The sequence below is a fragment of the Ailuropoda melanoleuca genome, chromosome 3 (assembly GCF_002007445.2).
Source record: "Ailuropoda melanoleuca isolate Jingjing chromosome 3, ASM200744v2, whole genome shotgun sequence".
NCBI lineage: Eukaryota > Metazoa > Chordata > Mammalia > Carnivora > Ursidae > Ailuropoda > Ailuropoda melanoleuca.
The window spans coordinates 31,706,438-31,718,427 of record NC_048220.1 but is presented as its reverse complement, the minus strand read 5'-3'; the positions used below and the strand labels follow the sequence as shown (position 1 = coordinate 31,718,427).

The following is an 11,990-nucleotide window of genomic DNA, read 5'->3' as shown; positions in this document are numbered from 1 at the left end:
GTGTGTGTCTGTGTGTGTGTGTGCAAGCGTGTGTGCAAGCAGGAGTATGGAGCTGGGAAAGAACAGGGCATGATCCAGTTTGGCGAGAACAGAAGGCCCCTGTGGAGGAAGAGTGGGAGAGTTGCTGAGGAGTTGGGACTCGGATCTCTCAGCAGTGAGTAGTCACTGAGAGTTTCTGAGCAGACAAGACAGGAACAAGTTTCTCAACAACAACCACTCCCACCAGGCGATAGAGGGCTCGCCCACCCTCATCCTGCTGTCTCCCTTCTCACCTCTCAGAGTGGGCCCCCATGGCTCAGCGATTTCCCTCAACAGCCCCACTGAAGTGTGTGGCTTTGACATCAAAGTTCTAAACATTTCCGTTTTTGCAACACTTTTGGAAAATATTTTTCCCTCCCCACCCCAATCATGGAGGAAAGAACAATGAGGGTAAACGCTGCTCTATGACGATTTGGCAGAGTGAGGGAATGCACACATTCAGTGCGTGACATTGTGGGATGATCAGCGAGGCTCACCTAAAGCAGAGGGTGAGGATGCTTCAAGGGCGCTGTGGTGCCTGTAAGTCCATTCATTCGTTCATTCATTCATTCAACAAATATCTGTTGAGCATATTCCATGTGCCAGGCAGGCATTGCTCTAGGCATTAGGGATACAACAGTGAACCCAAAATAGCCAAAGCTCCTCCTTCATGGAGTTTGCATTCTAGACAATAATCAAATAAACGTATCAGGTGTCAGACGATAAGTACAATGTGAAAAAGTGGGGCAAGGAGGGCATCAATTACTATGTTGTGGGGGAGGGGCGTCAGGAGCAAAGAGGGCAGAGGTGACAAGGATAGCAGTGGGAGAAACATGCGCTCTTTAGTAGTTTAAGCCTAAAAGGCTCCTTCCTGGCAGGTGAACTCTAGTAAGTAATGATATTCAACTATCAATACTAATGGTAATAGATTAATAGTAATGTCTATTATTATATCTATAGAGACTTCACTGTACTAAGCATTATTTCATTTATTCTTCACAATAACCAATAAATATCATTAGTGTGATACTTTTAGGTGCAAAGGAAATTGAGGGAAAGAAAGGAAAGAAGGGGGCGCCTGGGTGGCACAGTGGTTAAGCGTCTGCCTTCGGCTCAGGGCGTGATCCCGGCGTTATGGGATTGAGAGGCCCACATCAGTCTCCTCCGCTGTGAGCCTGCTTCTTCCTCTCCCACTCCCCCACTTGTGTTCCCTCTCTTGCTGGCTATCTCTATCTCTGTCAAATAAATAAATAAAATCTTTAAAAAAAAAAAAAGAAAGGAAAGAGGGAAGAAGGGATGGGTGGAAGGAAGGAAAGAAGGAAGGAAGGAAAGAAGGAAGGAAGGAAGGAAGGAAAAGAAAGGAAAGAAAAGAAAGGAAAGGAAAAGAAAAAAAGAGAAAGAGAGAAACCAAGGCTCAAATAAATTACATAGCCTGCCCNGGAAAAAGGGAAGAAGGGATGGGTGGAAGGAAGGAAGGAAAGAAGGAAGGAAGGAAAGAAGGAAGGAAGGAAGGAAGGAAGGAAGGAAGGAAGGAAAAGAAAGGAAAGAAAAGAAAGGAAAGGAAAAGAAAAAAAGAGAAAGAGAGAAACCAAGGCTCAAATAAATTACATAGCCTGCCCAAGTCATCCTATTCATACGTACAGAGCATGGATTTGAATGCAGACAGTCTGACTCCAGAGCCTGCACTCTTAACCCAGACACTGGAATGGGGTACAGAGATAAATAAGTCGCGGACTCTGTCTTGGAATTGCTCATAGTCTGGTAAGAGAGACAGACTCATAAACAAATAATCCTAGCACAGTGATAGGAGCTATAATCGAGGTATAATAGAGTTAAGGAGACACAGAGGAAAGAGTGACTAAGTGCCTGCCCGTGGGTGGGGGGGGTCATCAAAATGCAGACATTTGTGTTTATGTAATTCATTGCTCTCTCTGGGCCGGCTTACCCACAACGAATCTGCAGTTCCTTCCAAAGTCTCTTTCCGGTGGATTTCCCCTGTCTGCCTTCACAGGTTGTGGTTTGTCAGCCCATTCTGCACAAAGTAAGTAGTTCTGATGCAGGGGCCACACGAAGTCTTTAGAACCATTCTGGAGAAGGAAGAAAAATAGCCATAGTTACCATAACTACCGTCAGACAAGGGTGAGGAATGTGACAACCAGATGAAGTAAGATGAGATCAACATGCCATGTTATAATAGAGGAGGAAAGGGGAGAGGCTGGCTTTCCACCCCCAAACCCCCAAGGCCATGTGCATTGTGCAGGCAGCTAACAGCACAGACGCTCAGACAGGAAAACTGTATGCCCTTATCTAGCATGTTTTCCCCTAAACATCCCATTCTTAACCTTGTCCACGGATGAACTTCACAAAATTCACAAATCCCCTGAAATTGTATGTAAAATTCTATGTACCTGTTGTGCATTTTCTAGAGATTACTGAGTTCATACACATTTCAAAATAGTATATCCCCCCCCAAGGAGGTTCAGATGTATGCATTAAATACTTGCAGAGCTGTTACTCCAGTAGATTTAAGTGTAATATGGTCTTAATTACAGGCATCATTAAGAAGGCCTGAAAAGTCTACGTGAATGTATGGATACCATTGTATACACCATGTTCATCAAAATTCTTGCAAATTAGTGTTGCCACTAGGTCCCCACCCATGAGGATAAGGCCTTCATGACCTCAGGGCTTGTCCTTGATTATAGTGTGTAGAGTTGACTTTTTATCTTCCTTTTGGCACTTCTGTGTAGGAGGATTAGCTCTTGAAGGCTACAGTGTAGCATTGGTTCTCAACCTTTGTGTGTACCCGGGTGTGGGAGGGGTGCAGTATTGGATTGGGAAAGACAGTATCACATCACCCATCTCGTGTTTTCAAGTCACACACACCCTCCCACCCATCCCTTCTGTACTCCCTACCCCTCTTCCAGTCCTTTACTGATGTTGCCCAATGACAAATGTGCCATAGGCTGAAATGTCCTCTTTATAAACCATTAGCCTGGTCACTTTTGGTTACCTATCCTTAGCGGTTAAGAAAAAATATAGGATAGAAAGCTCACCACCAGATGCATAACTCTAAAGGCCATCAGAAAATGGACTACCAAAACTAACTTCATATTCTCATGGGCCTGCTATTGGAAGGCATCAGGAAAAAGAAAATCTAAGATGAGAATCTGGCCTTGGTGATTCCCTACTGCTAGATAATAGTGAGTCTGGGAGTGACACAAGGCAAATATTACTAGCTTTTCAGAAGTACCAAAAGAGCATTTGCAGACAAGGGTCCCATTGACGGAAAAAGCCAGATGAAATCTTGAGATTTGGACAAGTTCGTTATCAACCAAAACATTTGCCTAGCCTCTTCTATATCAAAGTAGCCCTGCTATTGTGATAAGAAGCAAGAAACCTATGACTGCAGATGATCAGAGCCTCTTGTCTACCCTAACAGGAAGCAAGCGCAGATGTGTAATGCATGTGAGTTGAGCATATATGCATAAGCTAGACTCAGAGGGAAGAGTGCTACGCACTAAACCAATTACACCCACTTCCGGTGGGGTGGAAGGGGTAGTTAAGGAAGCAATGACTTGTGCAAATATCTGTTCATGAAATCACAGCCTGAGGTAGAATCGCTGCTGACAAAAATACTATGAACGGGCTACTGGTTGGCTCTCCTCCCCTCACACTTTCAGCCCAATTAGAGGCACGTAGAGCCTGTAGGATAGTTTTTCAAGATAAACCCAAAACTTCTACAGAAGATTTAATTGACAACCTGACTTGTGTTATATGAAGCATTCCAGAGAGCAGCTGCCAAAGAAGGAATGTAATAAACAAGTAAGCAGTTACAAAGCCCATCTCTTGTTAGCCTTGGTTCATTAATGATTCAGTAAAGACATCACATTCCACACCTTGTTCCATGTTTTATTAATAAAACTTAAATCTGAAGGAAAAGGGGGAACCCAACCGATATTTTATGATAGCTATAGAATGAAGCGACACCTCTCTCCCCCTCTAAATTTTATATGAAGAAAAAATTGATATCACAACTGCTGTCAGAGACTTTAGAATAAGACCCTACTATTGTTTAATCTCTTCTTGTTTAAAAAAAAAAGTTTAAGAATGAGATGAAAATGAAGACTGAAATATCATTTGAAGTTATGCATTCAATATGCATAGTAACTATTATTACAATAATGAGCCAGGACAATGCATTATGTCATTGACAGGTAGAAAATCAGCAGGAGTAGTTTGCAATATACATAGCTAACAGGCTGGAAGAAAAAGCGAGTCTAAAAAGTAAAAAGGCATTCCTCAGATCTCTCAAATAAACATTTTAACGATTTGTGTTTTATGAGCTATTCGTGTATGTTTCTGTGTATATGGAATTTAGGATCTGAAAAGTCCTAAGTGTCTTCTCCCTATTGGATGAGTGATTATTTGACTCAGGTCTGTCTCCCCCAATGGCACTGAATGCTCTGCAAGACAAAAATCATATCCATTTTTGTTCGTCACCGTAACCCATCCCTGGCATCAGGGACAGTGCCTGGCCCTTAAAAGGTATTTAGTAAATAGTCATTGGATGAGTGGATATATTGACACATCCCCATTCCAGTTTTGGTTCTTTCATTTTTCAGTTGAGGAAGGTGAGACCAAAAAAGCTACAAGGCCCATATTACACATCTAGTGGTAAAACAGGCTCTAGAATGATCCTCAGCCTCCTTCCAATTCATTAACGAGAACTGCCAATCTGTGCAATTTTTTATCACTCCATTACAGTATGACTATTCTAAAGGAAAACAGAATCTTTTAATCATTGTTTGCAAGATATTAAGATTTTAACATTATCTTTGGTATTTTACCTTTGACACTTCGTTCTTCAGGAAGGCGCTGAAGAGAAAATGTGGACACTTGGAAGGACACTTAGTACTTGCCTCAGCAAACTGGTTAAAAAAACTCCTTTTGCTTTCTTTTAATAGGTCAAAAGTTTTGAAAGACTTTGCAGCTATGTTTTTTTGTTTTGTTTTGTTTTAAAGATTTATTTACTGTTTGAGAGCTACAGCATGCACCAGTGGGGGGAGGGGCAGAGGGCGAGGGAGAGAGAGAATCTCCCGTTGACTCCCCACTAAGTGCAGAGCCCAATGCGGGGCTCCATCTCAGGACCCTGAGATCATGATGAAAGTCGGACACTCAATTATGGAGCTACCCAGGCTCCTCGGCAGCTGTGTTTACTTAACTGCAAAACTAAATGCTACTCGAGTTCTTCTAAATAAAATAGTCACTGCTTATGATGATAACTAGTTCTGACTAACAGTACGGATTTTTTTTTTTTAATTTTAAATCACATTCCCTTAGACTCTGAAAAGGTACAATTAGTCAAAAAAATTTTTTTTAAATAGGCTCCATGCTCAATGTGGAGCTCAATGTAGGCTTGAACCCACAACCCTAAGATCAAGACCCTGAGATCAAAACCTGAACTGAGATCAAGAGTCGGACACTTAACTGACTGAGCCACCCCAGGCACCCCCCAATTTTTTTTATAATCAGTGTCTAGCACAAACTTAGTACAATAGACTACATATTTATATATGTATATATAGATATATACATATACTATATATAATATATTTATAAACTTTAGATGCCAGTGTAAGCCCTAATTGTTAGGTGTAAGCTTTATTGGCCAAATGAAGACTCCCCTGATGTCTTTCCTGAAGTGAATATCAGGTACTGAAATTTGTGAGCTTCGGTTTCTATACATGGCAAGCAAGCTCCCTTATCACGGAATTGGAGAAGAGGCCCTGGAGCCCATCTGCCTGGATGAGAATCGTGGATGCACCCCTTATAAGGTGGATCACTGAGGGTAAGTTACCACGATCTCTTCCAGGTACACCCAGGCACTTATGCCCCTCAGTTTTCCCATCAGTAAAATGGGTAATAATAGCATTTGCCTCACAGAGTACTTGTGAGGATTAACCCATCAACATATGTAAAGTACTTAGGACACTGTTTGGTATACAGTGCCCACTAAAGGAACGTTTTTTATTACTCAACCAATTATAAGCAAAACGTTTCTAAGAACAATTTTGCTTGTGTATTCTGTTCCCAAAAGAAAGAAAAACAGCCTCCCTGACCCTTCAATGTAAATGAATGTCTAGTAATACTTTGTGGGAACCACCCCTCCCCCACTCCAAGTTTCTGGAGTGCAGGTGGTATTTATGCCACCTTTGTTCCAGTTGTGGGCATATGGCTCAATTGGGCATTTCATACTCCCTGCCACCATGATTCACCAGTGATGGGCATGGGGTTCAATCAGAGCCAAAGAGATGTGACTTAAGGGCATGTGCTGAGATCACTGGGGGTTGTAATATTGTCTGAGCCACTGGAGGATTCAAACATATCTGAAGCTAACTGTACCCTGAACTTGCCATCCTTGGGCACAATGAATTCCTTTTACAATGTAATTCATTTGCATTTGTTCTTTACTATCTGCAATCCAAAGTCATATAAACTTATATAGAAGAGCTGTCTAGGAAGATCTCACAAAAAAATGCAGGTGATATAAAAAGAGTGATATAAAATAGATTTAGTGGATGTCAGAGAGGAAAAATAACGTTAAACACACAGACTCTGAAGCCAACTGTCCAGGTACAAATCCTGGTACTAGAGCTCAGCTATTGTATGACTTTGGACAAGTCACTTACTTATTTGTGCCTCTATAATATCCTCTGTAAACTGAAGGTAGTATAATATCCACCTTCCAAGGATGTTTTGAGGACTAAGTAAGTTAATATATGTAAGGTACTTCGAACAATGCCTGGGACGTAACGTGCAAATGGGACACAAACTTTCGTTATGTTATCACTATTGTTCAGACCTTAAATAAGTGGTGGCATAGCGTATCAAAGAAAAAGTAGGGAAAATGGCTCTTATGTTGCCAGCTGAGATTTTTCTGTATACAAATGATGAAACTGATGAACTAAAAATGCCTCTTTATAGCACCTTCTTAAATAGACATTTTTCCAAAGAAGACATACAGATGGCCAAGAAGCAAATTAAAAATGCTCAACATCACTACTTATTAGGGCAATGCAAATCAAACCCACAAGACATCACCTCACACTAATAGGAATGGTTACCAACAAAAAACCCCGGAAAAATCACAAGTATTGGCCAGGATGTGGAGAACCTGGAATGCTTGTGCACTTTTGGGGGGAAATGTAACATGCATCCGCTGTGGAAAGTGGAATGGTAGTTTCTTTAAAAATTTAAAAAGTTAAATGTAAAAAAATTAAAAATTACCATATGATCTAGTAATTCTACTTTTCAGTATATATCCAAAATTATTGAAATCAGGGTCTTGAGCAGAGACATGCACACCCATGTTCACAGCAGCATTATTGACTGTAGCTGAAAGGTGGAAACAAGCCAAATGTTCTATCAGTGGATGAAAGGATAAATGAAATGTGCTATACACGTACAATGGAATATTGTTCAGCCTTAAGAGTAACGGAAATTCTTATTCATTTATTTATTTCCTTGAGAGAGAGAGAGAGAGAGCACCGTGCATGTGGGAGGGGAGGGGCAGAGGGAGAGGGAAGGACTCTCAAGCAGAATCCACACTGAGCATAGAGCCTGACACAAGGCTTGATCTCAAGACCCTAAGATCATGACCCAAAGCTGAAACCAAGAGTCGGACGCTTAACTGACTGCGCCACCCAGGTACCCCAAGAGTAAAGGAAATTCTGACACACGCTACAACACTGAGGGACATTGAGGACATTATGTTACGTGAAATAGGACAGTCACAGAAAGACAAATATTGCATGACTCCAAGTATATGAAGTATGTGAAGTTGTCAAGCATATAGAAATAGAAAATACAATTGTGGCAGCTGGGGCTGGAAGAAGGGGTAATGGGGAGTTGAATGGATAAAGAGTTTCAGTTTTGCAAAGTGACAAAGTGCCGGGGTTAGGTTGCACAACAATGGGAATACTGAACTGTTAACCTAAAAGATGGTTATTATGATACGTTTGACGTTGGGTGTATTTTGCTATAATTAAAAAGAAAAAAATTTAAATAAAAAGAGTTCTTTAAGTACCTTTTTGTAGCCCTGTAGGTAGCAGGATATCTGATACAGCTGGAACTCACTGACATTGAATGAATAAATGAATAATAATGGAATAAACCTAATGACAAAACAAGTGAAGGGCGAGATAGTTTACAGAGTTGAAATATTTGTGGAGTAAAATGGAATGAAGTATCAAGTGCCATGTGAAAGACTTATGAGCAGGAAAAGACAGACTACATAGTAAAAAAGTATGAGGCATGGGATCTATAGATACTGGTTCCAGTCTTGATTCATGGATTCATTTATTTTTCTCATTCATAAAATATTTACTGAGCACCTACCGCCTGCCAGCCACTGTTTACGTGCATCAGTGAACAAGACTGTCCTGACGTGTGGGGCTTATTTCTAGTGGGAGAGGAGTGCAATACTCAACTTCTGGTTGGAGCTGGATGTGTGACATCAGACAAGTCCCATAAGTTTTCTGGGTCCTAATTTCCTCATCTGTACCGTGAGATGCATGTGGCAGGGGGGACAAAGTAATACCCCTTTTACATTCCAAAGGATNTTACCCTTTTTACATTCCAAAGGATTTGAAAATTACAGGTAAATATGGAACAAGGACATAAGAAACCACTAGGGGGCAAAATGAGCACGGCCTAAACATTCTACTGATGTAAAATTCCAGAAACAAAAACATATGATTTCACTCATATGTGGAATTTAAGAAACAAAACAAACGAGCAAAGGGGAAAAAAGAGAGAGAGAGAGGCAAGCCAAGAAACAGATTCCTATGTATAGAGAATAAATTGATGGTTCCCAGAGGGGAGGTGGGGGGCGAGGTGANAGGGGGGCGAGGTGAAGTAAGTGATAGGGATTAAGGAGCGCACTTGTCCTCATGAGCACCAGGTAATATATGGAAGTGTTGAATCACTATATTGTACGCCTGAAACCAATATTACACTGTAGCTTAACTGAAATTCAAATAAAAACTTTTTAAAACTAATTTTTTTTTTAAAAGGAGTCATCCTTTTTGCATCATGAAAAAATAAGCAAACAGTAAATGTTATATATTATTGTAGGTAGGGAAAGAGCTCTACAGAACAGTTACCCCAATAACTATTTGAATAACTATGCTTTATTCTATGAATAAAGTACTTGATTTAGAGATCATGTTTTTCCTGAGGAATAACAGCAGGTAAGAAGCAGAATGCTTGATTAGTAATTGAAAAGCATAACTAAATGCATATAATAAGACCATGTCTACAGAACCACAAAATACCAACCAACATATTCAGTCTGGATGTAGCACTTTACCCTTTATTAGATGTGAGGATCTGATATATATTTAAAATTCTTTCACTTCTTCATTGCTACTAATGTGTATCGGTCTCTGATTACACAAGAAAACGTATGCTCTTCTTTTTTCCCTTTATATCTCACTGGGAAGTGGTAGTTTTAAAATGTAAAAAATCTTTTTGACAGTCTTCTGTCAAAAGCTGGAGTTTAATGCCCTATTCCTTGGAAACAGGCCAGCTTTACTGATGTTTCTAGCCAATTGCGTGTGTTAAAAGTGACACTGTGTGATTTCCAAGGAAGGTGCAGAGGTGGTAATACAGCTCCTGGCTGACTCTATCTTTCAGGATTCTCTTCCTCAGAACACAGCCACCATAATTTGAAAGGGCCCATGTTATAGGGAGAGGCCACGTGTAGGTATCATGGCTGAGAGCTCCATCAAGGGTCCCAATAGGCAACTAGCATCAGAAGTCAGACCTGTAAATGAACGGGCTTTCCAACAATCACCATCCCCAGCCTTCAAGTACCCCACCTGAAGCTGTGTAATTAATGTTATTATTGTTTGAGGCCATAAAGTTTCGAGGTGTTACTTTTACAAAGCAATAAAGAATCAGAACAGGGGTTAGTTGTCTTTGGGAATATGGCACAATAATTTCAGAAAATAAACGGCCAAAGGATTAGATCAGTGCTTCTGTGGATTCCAGTTGGCATGGACCCACTCACGCCTGCCCTGAGAACAATAAAAACATGCTCAAGATATGTTATCACTCAATGTCAAATCTCATGTGCACTGATGTTCAGGACTACGGAGTCTTGGAAACAGATCAAGCCTCATCATTTACAGGCATCATTATCACTGACATCCACTGGCAGGTTATTATAAACGTTCTCCCAAGCAGCAGATCTACAAAGGAGAGCCTTTTCTTGGTCTGGACCTTCTAGTTCACAAACAAGGAATGGCAAGGCTGGCTGGATAGAAACTCAGCAATGACTTCATCAAGCAGGAAGCCCTGAGGAACAGGAGTGTTTCTCCAGGCAGGTGACTGAAGATAGCTAGCTTGCAGCCAGTCTGCAAGGGAGATGGGAATATTGGGCTTCTTCAAGCTTAAAACATCAAGAGGCAGACGTAGAGTCTTTCTGTCGTTTAGAGTGACTGGCACATGGTAGATTCTCAATAAATAATTGTTAAATAAATATCACAAACACAGCATTATTTAATGTCATAGCATTGGAACACTAAATATAACATGACCACTATCCTAATAGACCATCTGATGTGATGAGATGGTTACAATGACTCATTTATTCACCATCTCATCTTCATTCATCACCTACCACCTGAAAGTCACAGGAAGGATACAATGAGGAATCTGACACTAACCATATTAGTAAAATTGATCAAATCCCTTGTTCTGATCTCCTATTCACCCTATTAGTGAAGGAGGGATTGGCAGAACATATGACACTCGACACTGGACAGATGAGATTGGCAGCAGCTTTTTAATTACATTTACTCACAGCCCTTGTGAGGAGGACACCGAAAGCCACACAGAGGCGTGTGGGGTTTGCACACAGGAATACGGTGAACCAGCAGGGCCTGTGGGAGACAAACTGTAGTGTCAGGAGGGTGGAGTGACCCCAGATTTCCATGGGGATATATGATTGGCTTGTAGGAAGCTTGTAGGAAGTTAAAACCAATTAGGCTGGGGACCATGTTGGGTGGAGCTGGTGTGGCTGATGGGGGAACGAGCCGGTGTGGAGCCTTTCCTGCTGGGTAGGGGACACATCTGGCAAGAGAAGACGAAGTCACTGCTAGGCTTTTGGGGCCCTGTGAGGGTCTGAAATGTCAAGACAGCACTTGAAATTTAGGTCTTATAGTACATCTCTTGGCCTCCGATCCCCCCTTGTAAAATCAGGTGGTGGGAAACAAATGATCTCAAGGTTCCCATCAGTTTTATTTCTCTTTAATTTTCATTATGTGAAGCCACTCAATGAGAGGTCACTCTCAGAGGCACTTGCTGCCCTGATTTGTCTGTGAAGACCAGTCTATTTTTGTTCGTGTTGGAGATGTCTCAGTGAATTCAGGCTAATCTCCTAGGGCCTTCTGAAAATTTTAATGTGAAGCCGAAGCATTTTATTTCCAGTGAGTGGGAAGGGGAGTATGTTACAACATTTAGCACAGAAGTCAATTTTGGCATTAATAGGAAGAGATTTAGAGAGCCCAGGAAAGAAATGGTATTTATAAGCCCAAAATCAACTATTCTTTTAAATAACATCAACCTTTTAAAAGTAAAATCTTAGTGAGAATAAAGAAATATTTATATTTTCTTCCAGAAGTAAATATTCATTATCTCAGACAGTAGGGGATTTGTGATTCTTATTAGATGCTGCAAATTTAAGACTGCAGGGGAAGAGTCAAAAACATCTTGCCTAATTAATTTCAATCAAAAGGCAAAAAATGTGTTTGTTTTTGACTTTGAAACCTAAACTTGCAGAATTTAATAAAAACTGTAAGTCTGATTTCACACACCTCGGTTTTCACATAAAATTATCCTCATCTCAGGAAAAGTATTGAAGTTGATGTTATCAATAGTCTTAGTAACAAAAACTTATATCCAAG

The 11,990-nt window shown here is 40.7% G+C and overlaps 1 protein-coding gene across 1 annotated transcript in view; it reads right to left on the bottom strand.

Moving 5' to 3' along the window:
- The window catches only part of KCTD16 (potassium channel tetramerization domain containing 16), a 284,019-nt gene that overhangs the window by 263,952 nt on the left and 8,077 nt on the right, over positions 1 to 11,990 (bottom strand). The window contains exon 3 of the mRNA XM_034656207.1: positions 1,964 to 2,105. The gene's annotated coding sequence lies outside the window, so the exon portion shown is untranslated. The remainder of the gene's footprint in view (positions 1 to 1,963; positions 2,106 to 11,990) is intronic.